The following is a 6,322-nucleotide window of genomic DNA, read 5'->3' as shown; positions in this document are numbered from 1 at the left end:
TGTATTGTTATATATCATATTTGGTGTGAACATAATATGTGTGTCCATAAGAACTACCTTGCGTCCTCCCAATAAGGCAGAGGTAATCAGTTTGGTTATTCGGTCTAAGGTTTAATTTTGTTGTTCTAATTGATTTGGAGTTGCTATGAGGGAACTCAATAAGGTTCTTCTTTACCTTTTTTCTTGAGTTGTGTGCTTTATTTTTTGTGTTTGGTGAATTTTTGTCATTATTTGTTTCCTTTCTAATTTGGTGGTATTTTGTTTGTGCCTTAACCTCTGCCAAATCTAATTCTTTTTTTAGCAATCCAATATCATTGTAAATAATTATAAAAAATCAAGAATAGTCATTGAAGCATAATTAAGTAGACTAATAACTAAAGTTTCATTTACTAAAACAATTTGCACCTATTTCCATAGATTCATATAATTTTTTCCTAAAATTATTATTAACATCGAACATTTCTGTGAAATTAAATCTTGACATTTTCTTCGATATCTACCTTTCAAACTTTGGTTATTAGATACTAAAAATTCACTTAACTCTTACGAAAATGTTCATAATATGAATTAAATTGTTAAAAAATCTAAAATATATAAACTAATTATTACATAGCAAATTTCAGAGATGAAGTTAGAGTTTTGAATGTACATAGTTTAAATTATTATAAAATAAAGTTTAAAAAATAAATTATTACTTTCACAAAAGTTCAAGTATCAAAAGTGTACTTTAACCATACTTTAACTGTTTTAACCAATTGAGCCATGATATTTTTTTAAAACAAAATGAGCAGCCAAAAACATTACAATATTTGTAAATCTTGTAATGTTTTTTTTAGATTTGCAAATTTAATAACAAATTTTCAGATATATGCAAATATAGGGAAAAAAAACTAATTTGGTTTTTGTTTTTAAAATATATCAAATTTACTTGTACTTGTGTGTCATCAATATATTTAATAGGAGGGGATTTCGAATACTAGAGAAATGTAGAGGTTAAAGTGAAGTATCATATACTCCATTTAGCTCCCATGAATGTTCTACCTAAGTTCATTAACTTAAAAAATCTGGCTACTGATTTTATCTCAGTGATTTTTTTAATTTGCTAAAAAAAAACACTTGTTTTTTTTTATGATTAAATAACTTTGATTCAAGTCTTATTAAACTCTTTAATAGACTTTCATCAATTTTGCATGCATGTAACAAATCTACCTAATTCACCTTTCCAGGTAGGTTTCTAGGTAGGGGTGCGACGTTCCCATCGACTTAAGTACCCCAACCTAACTAGAATAAGCCTTAGCTAAAAGAACCCTTATAGATACATTTGTTACATATTTAATCTTTTATTAGGAATCAATTTAATCCTATTAAACCGATTTAAAAGATTAAACTTAGATTTCTAATCTTATTAGAAATATGATTTTAGGTCTATCTGAATCAAATTTTAAAACACTTTTAAAAGATGATTAAAGTCTAAGGTGTTCATGCAACACTTTATTATTGATTTTAATTCTAATTTCATTAATTATAACACTTATAAGAAATGAAACAATTAAAACCAAACAACATTGCAAGCTAGACATACATAAGTTATTTGTAACAATTATAAATAAACCTAAGGTAGTGTCATGCTTCATGCAATGTTCATTCATTGCCAATATATAACTTTTATATAAATAAATAATGAACTAAAATATAGCATATATTTCATACAAACATTCAACCTTATATTGTAATATTTATAATATAAATGATGCATGAATATGCTATAATGCATGCATATTATAACTCTTATTCATATGATGCATGAGCATGCTTAAAGTAATTTAAATCATGCATACTAATATATTATAAAACTTATAATATAAAATGATGCAAGAAAAACAATGCATAATCTATGATGGGTTTTAAAACTATATGACATACATTATGACATATATAATAAACATACATCACATGAATATTAAACAATGTTGATGGACCAGGATAGTAAATCTCAAAACTGGAAAAATAAAGGCTAAACTATTACAAAAGTTGAGTCCACCGGTTCGAAACAATTGAACCGGGTCTTGAATCGCTCGCCTTGAAGGCTTGCAGCTTGATAGTGTAGCAAATCTCCTGATCATTGAGCAACGAGCGTCGAGTAAAAACGATTGTGTAACAATGATCCCGTAGCTTTGGACTATGCGATGAGCATGAAAGTCCACGCAACCGTGCAACGTGCTTCAGGTAGTGCATACCATGCAATCGTGTAGCAAAAGACTAAGCTATGAGCATGATAGTTTACACAATCGAGTAGTGTGCGTCGAGTATCGTATACTATGCGATCGTGTATTGATTATGCGATGAGCATGATATATACACAATCATTTAGTATGCACGCCTTAGTGTTGAGTATCAAATACCGCACGATCGTTTAACCCTCGAGTACCTTCGCGATCATGCAGCCAACGCAACACGATCGAGTAGACAACTTTACACGATCACGTAGCATTAGCTATGCAATCGTTTAGCAGATGCTACATGATTGTATAGAGAATTCTACACAAACGCATAACAAAATCTAAACGATCATTTAGCTCTAGCTACACGAAGCGACCACTGTTTCGTCTTCTCCATCAAAATGCACTGCAACCTTCATGTCTTTGGCTTCACAAACGACTCAAAACTAAAACGAATACATAATCGATTGCAAGAATTAATGCCAAAAAGTGCAGGGGCCCTTACAAATTTACTTTTATAACTTAAACAGAAAACCAAAATAGAGATTACTACCTCGAATCATCCATCAACAAGACATCCACATACATTTAACAATTAAACGCAATGCAGAACTTTAAACCCACCAAATTGTGAATGATTTCAATACAGAAGTGGTATTTGGAATTAGAACTACAACCTGGTTCTAGTACCAATTGAAGGAACTCATTTTATAGAGAACCTATAAACAGAAGCGGATCGTCTAAATCCCAGTTCGATTGAAAACAAATATTTACAGTAAAACATACAAATTATGCATCTTAACAAAAATTACACCATGCTTTTGAATAAGAAATAAAGTTCAAAGATTATACCTTTGAAGAAAAATTCTTCACATAAATCCCTCTAACAGTCACGAACTCTTCGAACAAACACGAACTCCTCGAACAACAACAAGAACACTCGACCAAACGTGAAGGACACTACCATTTGGTGACCTCGATATTCTCAGGGTGAGAACCCAGGAGTGGTGGGCTTTGACTATTTTGATTAGGGGGAGTTTGTGAGAATAGAGTAGGAAGATGATTGAGGAAGAACACACTATCGTATAGTAAGATTCTCCAATCGTGTAGAGTAAGGAGACTATCATGTAGGCTCTCAATCTATCGTATAGATCACTCACACATTGTGTAACTTAGATTTGGAATAATAATAATAAAAACGAACTAACGTCCCACTAAGGTGGTTAGAGAGAAAAAGAGATGAATTATCCAAATAATTAAATAAATATGATAACCAACTTATCATATTATATTTATAACCTATAGTTTTAATATTGCATCATATACAATATAAACTATAGTTCTTTTTCTCTATTTTATAGAATTTAATATAAATCATATTTATTTAATATAAATCATATTTATATTAAATTTAACAACTGTGAATCTCATTCATAGAAAATATATTTGAATTATATTCAAATATTTATTCCTTCAATTAAACTATAATGTATCAAATACATTATGTCAATTATATCATATATAATTGAATCAATTTAATTATATTATATATATAATTAAATTCCATCTTATTAATTTGAACAATTCAAATTAACCCAAAAACTGATTCTCAACTAAATCTTTTTGAGCTACCAAGGGGACCTTATGGATCTGTAGCTTGAAGCTCCAACGGTTCATGAATAATTAATTAAACTCTTTAATTACATTATCCACCATCCGTTAATTGTCAGGCATTCCACTAAAAACCGACAGTTGCACTCTTCGCACTACAAATATATTTCTGTGTCCATTGGATATAACCAATCAACAATACGATGACCCTTCACAAATTGCTCATAAGTACAGCTTCGCCAAATTACCATTTTGCCCCTGTAGTTACCTCTAACTCCTTAAGTACCATCGATTTCTCTAATAAACAATGTATCATAGTCCTACTATGACTAAACCCCTCTCAGGCCAGGAGAGGGTGTGGCACCATATTGTTCAAGACCCGGAATCAGCCCTTAAGGGAGCAATTTATTTACTTACCCCTGCTTCGGGAAAGGAGTGAATTCTATCTTGTGTAGCTAAGTTTCCAGCTCCCCAATCAGACGAATCCCCAAAATGGTAGGCTTATGAGTTGGCGATTGGGCCTTTCTCATCCATACAAATTAAAGAGCCGCCCTCATAGACAGGAATTCAGAACTCACTTAGGATTAAGGTCATGTTACCTATAGTCATCCTAGTGAAATGAAAGTCTTTATTAAGAACGGTGTTATATAATAAGACTAAAGATTTCGTGGTATGGTCTTATACAAACTCCTTTGTATAGAATATCTTTGCTTACATGTCTAATACATGAATGATCAGGATCAGGTCATTTGTAGCATTTTACAACATTTGTAAGATCTACAAAGCGAGCCATATTCATAGTGTCACCAGGATAAGGTACGCAGCCTTATCCATATACTCCAGACCATTTAGGTTATCACTTAAACATGATCCACCTGTATGTCTCCACATACATGTTTAAGTTACAATGATAACCGTGGATGTTAGTTTATTGGTTTGTAGTTAATGCAACTAAAATATCATATATTTCATAGACAAAGTGAATAGAATATCAAATATTATTCATCATATACAAGTTTGTTCATACAAGGTTTACAAACTAACTATAGGATTCTACGAGATTTAGGGCTTCAACCCCAACACGATCAAGGATCGAGTTCTGGACCGAATCGAGTTCTTCACAATGAGGATCGAGGGTTGAGTTTTGGACTGAATCAAGGATCGAGTTCTAGGATAAAATTTTTAGACTAGAGTTATAGAATCATCAACCATTAGAGGAAACAAAATACAATACATAATTGCATTCCATTTAGCTAGCTCAATCTCCTTCAAGTGTAGAAACTATAATCGAACAACAACTAAACACAAACAGTAATTAATTGTCAATGCAAAAACGTAAAAAGGAAAATCCAAAATCAAATAAAAAAAGAAAATAAAAATGGATCTAAGGATGAGTAAAGAGAGGAAAATCAGACTTACCAAAGTTGCTGCAACCGACGGAGACGATGGAAAATCATGTTGGATTTTATGTCCTAAAACTAGTAGTTTGTAATATCATATTCTTGTTCAATAAAACAGTTATTGAAAATCTTTAGTAAATTTAAATTATATATTCATGAATCTAATAAACTAAGGTTCTGAGGCTATTAAGTTTAATTTTGAACTTTATGTAATGACATAAATGTGGATCAAGTTCAAATATATATAACCAAAATGGTCTATAGTATATGAATAAGGTTGGACATCTTATTCTAGGGACATTATGGATGCGGCCCATTTTGTAGTTAGTACAAGCGATGTAATCCTAAGCCGTTCATGTGGAGACATGAAAATGGGGGCATCCTATATAAAGAGTTTACATAAGACTGAACCATGAAATAGTCACTTTTACGTTATAAATGTCGTTTAATGTATAAAACTAACTATTTCGTTAATTGATGACCTAGGTAACTTAACCTTAATCCTGAGCTAACTATGAACGCCTGTTCACTCGGAATTATCCTTAGATCTGCATAGGTGAGGACAGTTCATTATCGCTGACCTAATAAGCCTCCCATTTTAGGGGTAAGATCAGGTGGATAGCTAGAAACATAGGGTGCAAGATGGAATTCACTCCTACCGTTATAAGGATAGTAGATAGGATGTTTCCTTTAGTACTGAATCCAGGTCTTGAACAAGGGGCCCCACCCTCTCATTGGCCCGAGAGGGGTTCGGTTTATAGGTTGGACCTTAAACCAATTGTTCATTAGAGGATCAGTAGAACTTAAGGAATAAGATGTAGTCTCGGGGGTAAAACGGCTTTTATGACCTAGCTGAGATTACGAACAACTTATGAAGGATTAGCTTATTAATCATGGTTATATCAAATGGACAAAAATATATCTATAGTGAGGGGAGTGCAACTACGGGACTATAGTGGAATGACCCGTTAGTTAACGAATGTTGATTAGCTCCGTCTAAAGGGTTTAGCTAGCTAATCTCGGATCGTTGAAGCCCATGATCTATAGGTCCAATTATCAGCTACTAGCTCAAATGGAATAAACTTAGAACAG

Source organism: Benincasa hispida, chromosome 2 (genome assembly GCF_027475165.1).
Source record: "Benincasa hispida cultivar pf3 chromosome 2, pf3_genome.v1.1, whole genome shotgun sequence".
In the NCBI taxonomy this organism is placed as follows: Eukaryota; Viridiplantae; Streptophyta; class Magnoliopsida; order Cucurbitales; family Cucurbitaceae; genus Benincasa; species Benincasa hispida.
This window is presented reverse-complemented; position numbering follows the sequence as displayed.